The sequence below is a fragment of the Nicotiana sylvestris genome, chromosome 2 (genome assembly GCF_000393655.2).
Source record: "Nicotiana sylvestris chromosome 2, ASM39365v2, whole genome shotgun sequence".
NCBI lineage: Eukaryota > Viridiplantae > Streptophyta > Magnoliopsida > Solanales > Solanaceae > Nicotiana > Nicotiana sylvestris.
The window spans coordinates 44,602,978-44,619,600 of NC_091058.1; the positions used below are offsets into that span (position 1 = coordinate 44,602,978).

Consider the following 16,623-nt stretch of genomic DNA (forward strand, 5'->3'; position numbering starts at 1 on the left):
TGTTGTGTTATGAGTTCAGACTCAGAAGGGGGGGTTAAGTGATTATATAATAGTTATGATTATTGAAGAGTATAGAGAGATACCAGTTTGAGGCTAAGCAAGTGGATTATCTCCCGCGGGATGTTCTGAAGTTTGTGTGATCCTTATGCTGTTGGTTGGCAGTCCTCTTTTACTAGTGAAATATACGTGTTGCAATTTGAGTTTGGATCGCTTATAAGAGTAGGCTTGACTGTTACGAGGGTGAATGCGAGATTTGCAAATGGTTTGAGGAGTTATATGGGTTATGTTGCATTATCTTATGAAGGATTTAGCTTAATCTCATCCAGTTGGGGCAGCTCAACCAGTTATTGCGGCACAGGCCGATGACAGGCCTGTCTTGTCTTTTGAGGCTTTGCTGAGATTGGATAAGTTTATCTATCTATTTCTAGTCCATTTCAGTGGTACACCTTCTGAGGACCCACAGGATTTTCTGAACCACTGCCATGAAGTATTGCAGAATATGGGAATAGTTGAAAGCAATAGAGGTTGATTTTACTGTGTTTCATATGATGGGTTCCGCCAAGAGGTGGTGGAAAGATTAGGTATTTACTAGACCCGTTATAGTTTTGTTTGAAGATGCAAACGTATTGAGAAGATCACCCAGTGAATCATGTAGAGGTGCAACGGACCTTGACGTCTTGTTGATTTATATGAGTTACAAATGTCAACATTGTGGATTATCGGACGTTGTGGCCCATGACTTTGCGCCAAATGGGGATGTCTACTATCAATGAATGGATTGAATGGTCATGTGTTATATCAGTTTTAACCTGAAATATATATATATATATATATATATATATATATATATATATATATATATATATGGTACTGAAAGGCTCCCCAATAATTTACATATATTTAAGGCATGAGACATGCAGGGGATAAGGTTGGGACTTGCGGTATGTCTGCCTCTTTAATAATCCAATACTTCAGTTTCAAAGGAGTTAGAAAGGAAAAAAACAACTTTACATTTACAGAAGGTTTGCTCAGTGTGGAAGTCAAGGTTGCAGATTTTGGGGTGCTTTAGAGAAAGTACAATGGTTGACGATCTTCTGGACTATGTAGTTCATGCCAAGATTTATCTTGATGGAGCTATACTTTTGTGATTATTGTGCATAATTAGGGGAAAGAGTTACTCTAAAGAAGAATCAAAGAGTATATGAATAAATAGGTTAGCTCAGCAGTGTTGAGTCAACATAGCAAAAGAAGAAATTAGTCGCCGATGTTTGTGGCAAGCTTATGAAGAGGGCAGACTGGCCAATGCAACACCACCTACATGGCTTAGTTCTCAGGAATGTTTTTTTTAAAGGAGTTTGTCTCCCGGATTCTTTGTAATATGTGGTATATGGGGTCTGAACGGTTGTGTCAGGTCACAATGACGGTGTCATAATAGGTCATCAGGTTCAATAAATTAGTCGTCATACTCCTACTTTGGTTCCTAATCTAGAGAGCGAGTCCACAGGCTCATTAAAAGACTTAATTATGATATTGAAATTTTGTACAACTCGGGAAGCTATAAGCTGATGCTTCATCTCGGCTAGTGGTAGAAATTGCCAAAATGTTAGAATGTGTTCTGGATGAGGAAAAGAGGAAGCTAAGGAGACCAATAAGTCTCGAGGTTTTAAAGGATTCAGCGGATTCTACTCTACAACTACAAATCATTATGATCGGGGATCAGGTAGCCAGCCAGCCCAATCAATATATCTGATTACTCAGGGTGATCCAGTAAGTTCTTTTAATGTACTACCGACACGAGCTTCGTATAATGGTTATTCCAGTTATCTAACATAGACTCAGTATGAGCAGTTGAACCCTCAAAGGGATTGTTATGAATGTGGTAGTACTACGCACATCATGGGAAAATTGTCCCAAACTTGGGAGAAACATATTTTGTAAAAGTACTCAGGCTACGTGCCCCATTACAGTTACTACTCCACTTACATGACCAACCAGAGGTAGGGGTCAGGATGTTAGAGGTGGAGGTGAGACTCCTAGAGGTGGAGACCGAGCCATTGATATATTTTCTATGGTATGACTGAGGTCGCAACACCAGATGGTGTCGTTACAAGTACGGTCTCGAATTATTATAAAGTAATAATTTTGTTAACTTGATTCGTTTCTGAGTATCGAGGTAAGTCCTCCTATTGTGCTCCACTTATGAGTGAGCTTTGTAATTCTGAAATCTGCTTATGTAAATACTCCTATTGGGAGATTCGATGGAGATAGCAATGTCTATCATTATGTGTTGTGATTTTGTTAAATTGAAAATTATTCAAAAGCAGAAAATGGAATGTTCCAATTTGGCACGATGTGCATATTACTTGTGGTACAGAGTTGAGGACGAGATCCTCGTGTTTTATATAATGTAAAATATTTAAACCGGGCTACAAGCTACGGTAGATGTTATATAAGGACGAGATCCTTGTGGTGAAAAAAAATTATGTGTTTAAATGCTCCCTTTGTGAAATTAAAATTTGTACTATAGTACTTATAGGGAGTCATGCCTATTAGACTTATCTGCAAAAAAAATTATGAATATATTTTTGTATAATTTGCAAGATTTGTATTGTAATTATTGAGTTTCAGACTACGAGGTGAGTGCCCGGGGGATGTAAATTGTTACTCGTTAATTCGGGTAAGTAATTATGAGATCTTCATGCCTTGTTGTTAGTAAACTGGAGGTTTGAAACGGAATTTTTGTTAACATGAGGTTAATTGGTGATGTTGTAATCTATTATGAACAACTATTAAGACTAGAGATATGGTTATGGTCATACATATGATGCGTTTTATGTCAAGATATGTCAAGATATCATTGTGATAATGTCGTGCTTGTAATGCGAAGATTGGTGTTATTGATATATACTTTGTGGTGCTTTGTCAAATTTTGGACATGTTGTTAGGAGTTATTTTGGTGTTACTCTGACAGGTGGATAGGCCCAATTACAAGAAAGACTCATGCCGAAATTTCTGAAAATTTGGGAGTTAGAAAAATTTGGGATATTAAGATGTGCAAAGAAAGAGATAAATTACATTATGTGTTTGAGGACGGACTCTACTTCTCATTTGAGGATGAATGACCCTAAGTGGGGGAGAATGTAATACCCCATATTTGATGGGTGCATAGGCATGAGTTGCTATAGTCAGTCGAGACTAATATCATGTGTTGACGTGAAAATTGGACCTTTCTGGAAATGATTGGAGTGTAAGAAATTTGGTCTTCAAGTTTACAAATAAGGATAAAGGAAATAATCTCAATTGAAATGGTATTGTCAGACTTATGTTGAATGCGGTAATGTGGGATCAACCGCGGATATTTGTGTAAAAGTAAAATCGTCAATTTGGCAACCAGAGAATAATTCTTAGTACGTTCAAGGACGAACGTTTATTTTAGAGGTGGAGAATAGGATGACCCAAAATGTCATCTTTAAATTAAATAATTATCTCGGTATTTTAAGACCTTGAAAAGCGGTATCAATAATTTCTCGACTTGCGTGCGCAGTCCATATAATTTTCCGAAAGGTTTTTATGTGAAAAATGGATTAAATTGTGAATTAGAGCTTTAAAACTAAACTGAGTTGACTTCGATCAACATTTTGAGCAAACGAACTGGATCCAAGTTTTAACCATTCCGGTAGTTCCGTATAGTGATTTGGGACTTAGTCATATGCCCGAAATCGAATTCGGAGGTCCCTAGCTCAAATTATCGCCATTTGACGGAATTTAGAAATCTAAGGGTAAAAATTTCTTAAGTTTGATCGGAGATTTGACTTTAGAGCAAACGACCCCGGAATGGAATTTTGATGATTCCAATAGTTTCGTATGGTGATTTTGGACTTAGGAGCATATTCGGATTTAGATTTGGAAGTTCGTAGGACAATTCGGCGCATTTTGGTGAAAGTTGGAAAATAGAAGATTTTTGGAAAAGTTTGACTGAGAGTTGACTTTTTGATATCGGGATCAGAATCCAATTCTGAAAATTAGAACAGATCTATTATGCCATTTATGACTTGTGTGCAAAATTTAAAGTCATTCCGAATTGATTTGGTATGTTTCGACACAAAAGGTAGAAGTTGGAAGATTTGAAAACTCATAATTAAATTCATTGCATGATTCGTAATTTCGGCGTTGTTTGACGTGATTTGAAGCCTCGATTAAGTTCGTATTGTATTTTGGGGCATGTTGGTATAATTGGTTAAGGTCCCGATAGCCTCGAGATGGATTTCGGACAAAAAAACAAGTTGCTGAAATTTTCTGCTGCAGAAGCTTTGGACAGCACTGTGCAATCGTGGAGCCTACTTCGGAAGCTTGTATATCGAAATCTATAAGGAATATAAAAATCTACAAAACATGAAAGTTTTAGCCCTTGCATCCTAGTTTCCAGAAAGTTAAATTATTGTTCATTTTGATATTTATACATAAAGTTATGATCGAGTTACTGAAGGCTGGTCAAGCTGTTTTGAAAATTTTTCAGAAATTGCTGATGCGAGTAAGCTACTTTGGGAAGTTATATCTCGCTATCTATAAGGAACTGTGTGATGAGAAACACACCAAAGTTGTAACTCTTGGTGTCTAGTTTCCAGAAAGTTAAACCGTTCATCATATGGATATTTGTACAAAAAGTTATGATCGATTTACTGAAGGCTGGTAATGGTGTTTTTTTCTGGGATAGAGGCGAAATCGCATGTATCAAATGCGATTTATAAGTCTCAACTGACAAATGCAACTTGCCGGACAGATTCTTAAACACTAGAGTTAGCCATTTTTACTCATTTTTGAATTTTGAGTCTTGGATTTAGGCGATTCCAAAGGGGGTTTTCACGACTTCGACTTGGGTAAGTGTTCTATATCCGAAAGTGATTATATTTCATAAATCCATGTCCATATTCATCAATTATTTCGGATTTAGGTGTAAGAAATTGGAATTTTTGTAAAATCTTCAAAAACGAATTTTCAAGATTTGAACATCGATTCGGAGTCGGATTTGAGTAAAATTAGTATGGTTGGACTCATAATTGAATGAGTTATCGTATTTTGTGAGTTTTGTCGTATTCCGAGACGTGGGCCCCACGGGAGATTTTTGTGTTAATTTTGGATTTTGTTGGAAAATTTGTATTTTCATATGGAATTAATTCCTATAATATGTATTGAATGAATCGAGTTAATTGTGACTAGATTCGGGATGTTTGGAGGCCGATTTGAGCGATAAAGGCATTTCGGAGTAGGATTTTGCTCGGATTGAGGTAAGTAACGATTATAAATCTGGTCCTGAGGGTATGAAACCCTGGACATTGTGCCGTATGACTATTTTGGAAATGACACACATGCTAGGTGATGGGCGTGTGGGCGTACACCGTAGGGATTGTGACTTGGTCCGTCCCGCAAGACTGTGGAATCAATTGGCCTACTGTTTAATACATGTTCTCTCTGTTTTCATAGAAATTGACTGTACTTCATGTTAGAAATCATGTTTAGGCCTTATGTGATCACTGTTGAGACCTGAGAGGTCATGTACTTGCTGAATTAGCTGCTAAATTACAGTTTGTACTCAGTCTTAGCTTTTCTTCTTATTATGCCTTTGTCTCTTACTGTTTATTGTTGATACATGATATTACTTCTGTTTGGGCTGTTTATATGATTTCTGATTGTCCGAGAGACTGGAGAGATTGATGACTGAGTAAGGCCGAGGGCCTAGTTGTGAGATATTGATACTATAACACGTGAGTTGTCTGTGAAGCACGTGAGTTGTCCATGCGGATCCAGATATTGATACTATTGCACGTGAGTTGTCCGTGCAAACACATGAGTTGTCCGTGCAGCACGTGAGTTGTCCGTGCAGATCCAGATATTGATACTATAGCACGTCAGTTATCCGTGCAGATCCAGATATTGATACTATAGCACGTGAGTTCTCCGTGCAACACGTGAATTGTCCGTGCGGATCCAAATATTATATTATAGCACGTGAGTTGGCACGTGAGTTGTCCATGCAAATTATAGCGCTTGGGCTGAAGGAGCCCCTCCAGGAGTCTACCACCCCCAGCGAGCGCAGGTATATGATAGCACGTAAGTTGTCCGTGTAGCACGTGAGTTGTCTGTACAATTTATAGCGTTTGGGCTGAAGGAGCCCCTCCGGAGTCTGTACACCCCTAGTGAGCGCAAGTACCTATTGAGTATGATTATTGAGGGCTGAGAGCCGAGTGATTGAGCTGTTGAGATGAGTTGAGTGATTGTTGCCTTGAGGGGCCATATTTGTTTTTAGTTAATTGCTACACTTAGTTGTTATTTGTCCCTGTCGTACATATTTATGGAATATTTGATATCTGGTTTATTTGAGTGCGCACTGATGAGACTTAAACTGTTAAATTGAATGTATGACTACTCTTATTTGAAAGTTATTGAGATAACTGTATTTGCATAGCTTGTCACTACTTCTCATTTCCTTATTTATTTCTGTTACTTACTGAGTTGGTGTACTCACGTTACCCCTTGTACCTCGTGTACAGATCTAGACACTTCTGGTCACAGTGGTTGCTGATTGAAGAGTCAGACTCAGGAGACTATTGAGGTAGCTGCATGGTGTTCGATGACCTTGACTCTCCTTTCCTTTCACGTTGTACTGTTCTATATTTCCAGACAGTGTTTTACCGGTCGGATATTGTTATCATTTAGATGCTCATGCACTTAGTGACACAGAGTTTTGGGATTGATTGTTAAGTACTTTTGGAGTTATATTCTGTTCTAAAAGGTTTTATTTAACATTAACTGCTTCCGCCTTTATTTAAAAGTTCTAGTATGTTGAGATGTAGAGTTGAGGCTTGCCTTGCACCACGATAGGCGCCATCACGACAGGTAAGATTTTGGGTCGTGACACGAGTATCCATGATCTACTTGATGTTTGCTACTGACTTACCATTTTTAAGTATTTTATATGAATGATGCATAAACTACAACTGGTAAGTTGTTACCTATAATGTCACTTTTCAGGTAATATAAATGCTGAATTTATGTATTAGTACTATATATGTGTTGTTACCTATATGTTGTACTTTTGATAAATTTATTCACTAATTGTTTGGTTGAACTGAGTGAAGGAAAGTCATGGCGTTAAATCAAATCCAATAGGTAGGGTATACCCCGAAAACAACAATATTTTTTAGAGAGGCTCAATAAATATTATGACAATGATTTTATGATCCATTTAAACTCTAATAGAATTTAGAAGAAATATTCTGACTACAAACAATTGTATTTCATATAGATGCTACAAATAATTGATAAAGCTTTACGCTGATTTGGGATTTATACACTAATTTAAGAAAGCAAATTTAATTTGTTAAGTTGCAAATTAGTTGTGTACAACTTTATTGGCATGTGATTGAAATTAAGGCTTGAGACTGAATCTCAATATTGTTTAGCCTATTATGTCATTGATTGAGGGTAAGACATCGGGATCAAGTCCTGATCTCCATAATGATAAGAGTTGGGTCTGAGTCCCAATTTATTATGGCCTAACATGCCTTTATATTGGTAAGATATTGGGTTTGAGCCCCAATGTACTATATTGATGATATAATAATGACTAAAGAAAAATAATATATTTTTCATGAAAAGGCATGAAGATTGTCCCACTTGATTAGCTCCATTCTTGAAGTGAATGTGGTAGCAGTGCATAATAAGTCTAAATAAAGACAAGTGATTGAATAATGAACGTGAGCGTTCCAAATAATAATAATCATCACAATGATTATAAAAGGAGAACAACAAGGGTTCTCAAAATAGTCCTTCAAAATGTGAAGGGAATGTTTACCATCAAATTGGTATGAAGCACATCGCTGATTATGATCCATTCCTTGAAGAGAATGTCACTTGTGATAAGCATTGAGAATGAAGACCCATTTCTAAAGGTGAATGTGGTAATATGTGATAAAAGTAATGAATAAAGACATGCAAGGCATGATTGGATGAATACCATACAACTCACCTTTGAGAAAGGTTTGAGCGAAAAAAAGAGAATAAATATTATTGTGTGGTTACATGAATATGTCATTGGTCTCGTACATGTGTTACGCCAAAATATTTTGGCATGCCTTATAAAAATTACTAAATGCAAAATTAAAGCAAGAAACGATTTTGCTTATGTTAATTTTGACCATGACAATTTATTATGATATAATTTTCTCAGTGAAGGAGACATTTACCATATGAATGGTATGATAAAAGATCTTGTAGTACAAAATTGTTAAGAGCTCCGGAAAAACTAATTTATTATTATCCGGATGAATAAAGTTATTCATGACATTGATATTGTAAAGTCTCAAAAGAAACTTTTTGAATTTCAAATGTATAAGTCAAAGTGATTGGCATATTGAGACTATAAATGAAAGGAAGATTGAATATCTTCATATTTCTATAATCATACTGGTAAATATGAAAGATTACCCGATTTTTTTTCTATTTGTACTATACAAATATAAGCATGATGCTGGAATCATATGCCACAAGTAAACTAGAGGTTTATTAAAATAAATATTAGTTGGCATGACCGGTTGACCATTCCGGTTCAATTATGATGCGAAAAATTAATTAAGAATTATATTGACATATATTGAAGAATAGAAGATTCTTCAAGAATTCTCTTATGCTGCTTATTCTCATGATATACCAGTTAAGGTTGGGATTGAATCCCTTGATTTCTGGAACGAATAAAAGGTGATAAATATATGGGCCCAGTCACCTGCCATGTGGACCATTTACTATTATATGATTTTAATAGATGCATTTATTCTATGGTCACATGTGCATTTGTTATCAACTTGCAGTTTGGCTTTTGCAAGATTGCTTGCTCAAATTATTAAAGCACAGTTCCAGAATATAAATTATGATGATTTATTTGATAATATTGGTTTAAATCCAAGTTGGTTTAGCGGAAATTGTATGCCTCCAATTATAGCTAAATCATTGATTATGAGAATAAAACTCCCAAAAATGAAATTTGGTATGAGATGTATTATGTAATATACACCAGCACTTGTACGCATCTAGCCAAGTTATAAAAATTTCTCCCTATCACAATTGGTTCAGGGTCAGGAACCAAATAATTTCTATATAGAAATATGAATGTGCTATATGATTTAATTATGCCACCACAATGCACAAAAATGGGTTCCCAAAGAAGGTTGGGAAATGTGTTGGTGATCCCAACATTAGGGGGAGAAAATGGATAGCTGAGAAAGTGATACGTGAAATGAATTATTATGAATATATATAGATCCTCGTAGAAGAAAATATGAACTTGAAGTTAAAGTGATAATTAATATATAAATTATTGTCAGACGCATTTGCTGACCCAAAGCTAAATGTCATATTTCAGCTGCTAATGCTCCAAATAGAATAAAGTCCATGAGTGATAGAGTCTATGGCACGCATGAAGCGTAACAGACCAATCGATTCCAAAGATAAAACTCCTTGAAGAAGGAGAGAGACAAATGTTCAAGATGGTCATAATAAGGAGGCAAGTGCTCTAGAAGAGCACCACGACATAACACTTCGTAAGACCTCATGTGAGAGGCTCAGGTACCTGAAAATAATGAGATAAAGAGATCTCAATAAGTTATGTCTTTATTGTGTAATAATTGAACCGATATAAAATGATCATCGACGATATTATTAATATAATGTAGCGCTCAATATTATTAATATTGACGAGGATCTTGAGCTCAAATCTGTCATGAAATTTAGACAGATAGATGATTGGCCAAATGAAAAATACGCAATGAAAATTGACTTCACTTGAAAAATGTGAAGCTGGGGGATAGTCCCAACACCTGAAAGTATAAAGCCAATGGAGGTATTGTCACGGCCAGTTTAGGTTCATGACCGGCTCTTAGGAGAAAGTGCCCCCAAGTATGCCTCATCGGTAGTTTACAGAAAATCGGACAGAGTTTCCCCAATTTTAGGACTATCCAAAAGTTTTTTCTGTCTCATAAACAAATAACAACCAACCAATATTCACCTAAATAAGTCACAACCCTCATCAACTAAACAAAAATGAGTTTTCAGCAAAATTACAAAACTTATCAACATAATAATACTAATCCCATCTCAAAAATATGAAAACAAATGCAACATTAGGAACTAATCCAATATAACAAATGAATAACCATAACACTAATAAAAATAACTATGGAGTGACTCTATGAGAAATATGAGAAATAAATAGACTCTTTGCCCACGCGAACAAGTGCGAGGCTCACCAGGAACTATTAACTCGTATACTCCAATTAACGAAATTCTCACTCGCGTCAACTGCTATCTCTGTAAAAAAAAAAATAGCGGGGAGTGAGTCGCTAACTCATTGAGTAATAATACTTAACCACAACCCATTTTTTTCTTGGGGACAATTCATAAAACATGCTCATACAATAATTAAAAATATCATGAAATAAATGCCCTTTTTTCAGAATCGGTAACAACAATCAATCTTGTCTGTTTTCATGTAAGCAAAAATCAATTAACAATTCAGTAATAAACTCTGTAAACATTGTCATATCAATATGGTTGGGAGGGTTCCAAGAAAGGATCATGTAATCTGTATCTGTGTGTGGACCCCTTCATAAAAAGAGTCAAATATAACTGTAGGTCCCTACTCGAGGGAAAACTGTTACTGTATGCTAGTTCTACCTTCCCACTAGCGAGGGCTATAACTGTAATCGGTAATCTGTGAATACAAGGTGCACCAGGTCTAACGAACCCGCTGTTAGCTACGGGATCCTTCAAAGTCTCCTCCCATTTATACTCTTTCTTGTAAACAGTAAATACTCGTACAAAAGCATTTTTAAAATAATAAAGGGCATATCATTTCTTATCAAATCTTGTTATTTTATTTCGGTAATAGTAATCATGTCTCAAGTAACAGTACATGTCTAGTAACAGTGAGAATAATCCAAATACCCGTAACATCTCAAGTAATGGTAAAACATATCTAATAACGGTGAAAATATTTAGATCAATCGGTAAACATCTCAAGTAAACTGTTCGGTATCATATCAAGTAAAGGACTTCTCCCACATGCAATTTCAAAGCATCGGTAATACATTTATTTTCAAAATCATATATAAATCATGCAGGTTATGAAAACACAAATTGTGGTAAAATTACTACTCACAGTACTCGTGTCGAAAACCAAATTTGTCACCTTGAGCATTTTGTACGACTTTTCTTCAATCAATCTATAATCACATCAACATTGAACTCGTGTTAATTTCCTTGTTTAGGCTAATTCTTAGTTAATTTAGAATACCCAACCCTCAAGGTATTATATTTGACTCTTAATTCGCTGAATCATATTTACCCATGCTATGAGTAATTTAAATTAGTCCAAAATCTTCTTTTAAAAAAAGAAGGCATTTATGTAGTTTAATTCCATGTACTATTAAATTTCTTTACTCATGTGTATAAGTTAAAACGTAAATAGTATATTGTCTATAATATCTTTTTTTTTTTGTTTGATACTTAAATTTTCAATACATGATAGAATCCTATGAACATATAAATCGGGATTTAAAGAAATCCTAGAAACTGAAGAAGAATCAAAGAAAGTGAAAATTTGACCTTTTCGTATAGGAATCAACAATGAAGCTTGATAATCTTTCTTCCTTCTTCCTTCTTGAAATTTACTGATAAAAGCTTCTCTTTTCCCTTAAAGCATTGCTGCCCGTGAATTTCCCATGTGTTAGAGTTCTTTTACTATCCAAAGTTTTTTTTCCTGCCGTGAGCCTTCCGCCTTTTCCCTTAATCCCTTTCTTTCTTTTCCTTTTTGCAAGATTTTCATCTGGTGGGCTTGGGCTCTTTTGGTTTATTCTTTTTTTTTATCAGTTGCTAATGACCAATATATCCCTGTCTAAAATTAGGGGATATTACATCCTCCCCACCTTATAAAAATTCGGTCCCCGAATTTAACTTAAGTACGTGCTTGTATACAAAAATTAATAAGGATATTTGGTGCGCATATCATCTTTCACTTCACAAGTAGCTTCTTCAACGGTATGATCTTCCATAAGATTTTAACAAACATGATCTCTTTTGATCGTAACTTTCTTACTTGTCTATATATCATAGCCATTGGCTCATTCTCATAAGGTAACTTCTTATCAAGCGATATAGTCGGTGCTTCAAGAACTTGAGAGAAGTCTGATATACATTTTTTTTGGCATAGAAACATGAAATACTGGATGAATAAAAGACAACTCAGAAGGAAATGCCAAACGATAAGCCACAACTCCCACTCGGTCTAGTATCACATACAGTCCTATAAACCTAGGGCTCAACTTGCCTCTTTTCTCAAGCCGCATCACACCTTTCATAAGGGAGACTCGTAGGAACACTGTATCCCCAATTGTGAACATTAACTCTATTCTCCTCTTATCCACGTAAGACTTTTGTCTATTATGAGTTGTGAGCAATCCAATTACTGGACCTTATCAATAGCTTCTTGTACTAAGTCGAGCCTTAATAAGTTAGTCTCATAGGCTTCAAATTATCCGATAGGAGAACAACATCATACATTTATACAAGGCTCCATATTGTGCCACCTAAATGCTAGACTGATAGCTATCATTGTAGGCAAATTCAGCTATAGATATATAAGCGTACAAGCTACCTCCAAACTCAAAATGCAAGCTCTCAACATATTCTTCAAGATCTGTATAGTACATTTAGACTGCTCGCCTGTCTGCTGATAAAATAGAGTATTAAGATCTACTCGTATAACTAATGTTTCTTGGAAAGATTTTCAACTTCGTGCAGTAAATTTGTGATCTTCTATAAAAATGGACAGACCCCGTCTAGTTTGACAATTTCCATTCATGTATATTCGAGTATATTTATCCTTAGTGTGAGAAGTTTTAACCGACAATAGTGTGCCTACCATGTAAGTTCAATTTTCAATTACCTTATTACCAACATATAATTATAACTTCTAATTATTTGAGGTAGTTTTGTCAGAAGAACTTTGATTCTATACTATTTCACTTTGGAATCTCGAGTTGTTGTAGTGCACCTGCGAGTCACAAATATTGACATGCTAACAAGTTAAATTGTTAGAAACAATGTTAAGTTAATCTTCCTCCTTTCTTTTTTTTTTCACAAATATAATTTTCTTCTAGTCACGGTACATCTTATTAGGCTCCGAATGTACAACGTATTTAGAGTTGTGAGCTCCTCAAGAATAACTCATATTAACACATCTACATCTAGTACACGTATCTAGTTACCTAGTCGAGTATACAATTTCTGTCAATAGTTATATCCTTGCTTTTACTAGCTAGAACTTTATCTCGATGTTTGCACAATCGCTCATCTTTATATTGAGTGAACTTATTGCACTTTACTAATTAAGACCTTACTTGAACACAAGCCAAAATTGGTTCTTAAATTTTTTTACACTAAATCTGACACCTATACCATTTAGTCTGTGGATACTCTTAACCAAAAGTCTCTTTATAGGAGTATATGTGCCGAACTACCCTAATTTTTTTTGAATTAGTTATATTAGCCACAACAATGAACTTTCCAAAATGATATAGAGTAGTGCAATCATAGTCCTTAAATAGCTTTATCCATCTACATTGCTGAAGATTTAGATATCTCTAGGAAAACGTACTTCAGACTTTTCTAGCCTATACAAATCTCGCACAATTAGTGTCTCCGGACCTTAAGAGAAAATACAATTACAGCCATCTCCAAACCATAAATGGGGTAGTTCTGCAAATGTTTCTATAGCTGTGTTGAAGCATAAGCTATCACATGATCATTCTACATGAGAATATATCCTAATTCGACATTAGAAGTGTTATATAACACTATAAATCCTCTAGAACATAATGGTAAGACTAATACTGGTGAGCTTGTCAAACATATTATTATTATTATTATTATTATTATTATTATTGTTGTTGTTGTTGTTGTTGTTGTTGTTGTTGTTGTTGTTGTTGTTGTTGTTGTTGTTGTTAGTTTCTAAAAGTTAATCTCACATTACTTCATCTGCTAGAACTTTGAATTTTTTTTTGTAAGTTAACTTGGTTAGCGGCGCTGCTGTTCAAAAAAAATTCTGCGAAAATTGCCTGAAGTAGTTTGCAAAGCCCGAGAAGCTGCGATTTATGAAGGAGTTGTGGGTTTTGACTATTTTTGAATTACTTATATCTTTTCAAGATCTACCATAATCTTATTTTTAAATACATTATTATCGAGGAATACCACAAAGTCTAGTCAAATCTCACTTGGAGAACTTGGCATAAAGCAAATTTTCTTGCAGCAGCTATAATATAGTTTCACTAATCCTCGTATTTTTCCTTGACTACGAGGTAACATTATCAATAAATACTGTGAGAAATCTGCCCAAAAACATAATGGACGCCCTATTCATTAAGTCCAACAATGCAGTTGGAGTATTGGCAAGTCCAAAAGATATCACAAGAAACTCATAAATTACCATACCTGGTTTGGAATGCAGCCCTAGGAATATATTCTCTGATACTAAGCGATTCATTAAGCAGATCATTTATATGAGGCAATACATACTTATAGGGCACTGTTACCTTTTCAATTATTTTTTTAGTCGATGCAAACCCTTAATGACCCATCTTCCTCTTTCACAAATAGTACTAATGGTGCACCCCATGAAATTATATTCAATCTAATAAAACTACTGTTTATTAGGTCTTGGAACTATTCATTTAGCTCTTCCTAAATCTGTTGGTGTCATGCCACATGGGGGTTTCGATATAGGTTATGTTAGGTATCAAATTGATGCCAAGGTCTATTTCTGCTACCGAGGTATTCCTGGTAAATTCTTCAAAAATACATTAAAGAATTCTCTAGCTATTGGTATATTTTCCAAGCAAGGTGTCTTATCCCTTATATCTCTTATTATTGCTAAGAGACCCCAACAATCATTCTTTAGTAATGTTGAGCTTTGATACATGATATTACCTTATTTATCTTTAGAGCTTGTTTACATTTTAGGATGAAACCAGGTTAATTCAGTATCCCAAACTTGACTTCCTTTACATGTAAATCGAGGATGGCATGACAAGGAAGATAACCGATTTATTCAAAAGTAGACCATATTAAGTAATATCAAGCTGACTCGGATATTTTTATGTTCAACTTGAATTTGACAAGCTTATTAAACATATTCAGTTAACTCAGATTCTCCCACATGAGTAACATCCCTAAAGGTTATTCAAAATCTCACCGTCTATGTTTCCAGTTGTTTGACTCGTACTAAAATACTCGTCAAACGAATTACCAGTCTTGTACTTCCTCCGTAAAACTTTGTTGCATGCCTATCATGTCTATATTTTCAATATCTTTAGCAAGCTAGGTACCATAATTTGTATACCAGGTTATTGTCTTATTTCAAAAGGTTAAGCACCCTTTAGATAATTCCTTAAGCTTGAGATAATGTGTATCTAGCTAGCTGAGGAAGTCTAGTGTCATATATCAGTATCCTAGTGTGTTAACCCATTTCTTACCTAGTTGATTTATGCTTTCGACTTCCAAGAAGAAGCAATTCATGAATAGTTTAGAGACTTGTTCGGTTGTTTCAAATCAATTGTGTTGCACCAATTTATGTTCCTAACATTACGATATCATACCATATATTTATTGGTCATACTCCCCGGGCTGTAAGTTTCTAGCTCCATGAGCCTCTTATTAGAGCATCCTAGAACTCGTAGTGCAAGTATTTCATCAAGAACCTCTGAGGATCCTCCAAACAATCATAAATGTTAAACATGATGGTTTCAGTTTTTAGGAACTTTATTAAGGATATATCTCTGTTTTCGACCATCTTAGTTAACCTAGGTGCTTGAGGCCTTTAAGATCTCATTTAATGCTCATTCTTCCCTGTCCATCCATTATCCCCATCAAGATGAGGTAAGTACCTCAATGGTAACACTTCCATATGGCTATAGTGGTGGGATAGTATTTGTTTTAGGAGTGGATCCAATAAAACGTCTCGTGGTGGTAAGAAATCCTCCTCGTGAAAGCTTAAGAGCCCTTTCATCAGCCTTTTATGGAAGTTCTACCTCTACCCCTTGACGGTTATCTGCCAAGGGCCGCATTTGATGACCCCTGAACCTCTCGCCTATCATATTAGCGAGTGATCAAGATCGAGCCTTATGGTAATATGATAAACATTGAAAAATTCAATTAGTTGACCCTAATTGTCATACACGTAAGGAAAAACAAGAATGAAAGATAGACACATCCTATCACGCCCTCGCAGAATCACGATTATGGGAATGGCCGGCTACATAACCATAATTGAGATTCTACTACCGACATATGCTCCATTAGTCACACGAATAACCTAAGGCTCTGATACCAACTTTGTCACGACCCAATTTAGGTTCATGACTGGCTCTTAGGAGCAAGTGCCCCCAAGTAAGCCTCATCGGTAGTTTAGAGAAAATCGGACAGAGTTTTCCCTATTTTAGGACTATCCAAAAGTTTTTCCTGTCTCATAAACAAATAACAACCAACCAATATTCACTTAAATCAGTCACAACCCTCATC

The 16,623-nt window shown here is 35.5% G+C and overlaps 1 long non-coding RNA gene across 1 annotated transcript; it reads right to left on the bottom strand.

Annotated features, from left to right (window-relative positions):
- Nucleotides 1-10,146: 10,146 nt before the first annotated feature.
- LOC104211181 (uncharacterized) lies at nt 10,147-11,781 on the bottom strand. Its single transcript, XR_707078.2, has 3 exons — nt 11,656-11,781; nt 11,210-11,273; nt 10,147-10,359 (listed from the first exon to the last, which is right to left on the bottom strand). It is a non-coding gene; the product is annotated as an uncharacterized lncRNA (long non-coding RNA).
- Between the last annotated feature and the right edge of the window lie 4,842 nt (nt 11,782-16,623).